Here is a 510-nt window from a genome sequence, read left to right as displayed (position 1 = left end):
AGACCAGAGTAAGCGAGTTCATCTAACACTAGTTTTGCACAGAGAGCAAAAAGCTAAACGTAACCCAAAAGACAAAAAGGTACGAAGAAGGAACCAATGCAGGGAGCCCATTTTTCGGACACCTCAAAAAGACCTGAATTGCGAGCAGGAATTTATTTAAATGCAATTTTGACTTAATAATGTCCCAATTATAGCTTTTATATGTCCGACGTGAAATTGGCAATAGCGAGAAAGAAAGAATATGAAAAAATAAAAGAAAGAAAGAAAAATAAGTCACAATTTAAGAACAAAATGCGGGTCTTCTAATTCTAACCACATGAAAAATGTCGTCTGTTTTGGGGATGTCCTCATCGGTGAATGTTGTCGAACGCTTTCAAAAAACGCCAAAGCCTTTTCCAACTTTTATTTATCTTTTATAGCCAGCGCGCAGATTTACTATTTTCTCAATGTGGCATTACGGTTCGGTGGCAAAAAACGGGCTTCCTTCCGTTGGACCTTAACGACATAACG

Source organism: Protomyctophum bolini (genome assembly GCF_963924005.1).
Source record: "Protomyctophum bolini genome assembly, chromosome: 6".
In the NCBI taxonomy this organism is placed as follows: Eukaryota; Metazoa; Chordata; class Actinopteri; order Myctophiformes; family Myctophidae; genus Protomyctophum; species Protomyctophum bolini.
Note: the sequence above shows the minus strand (reverse complement) of the source record.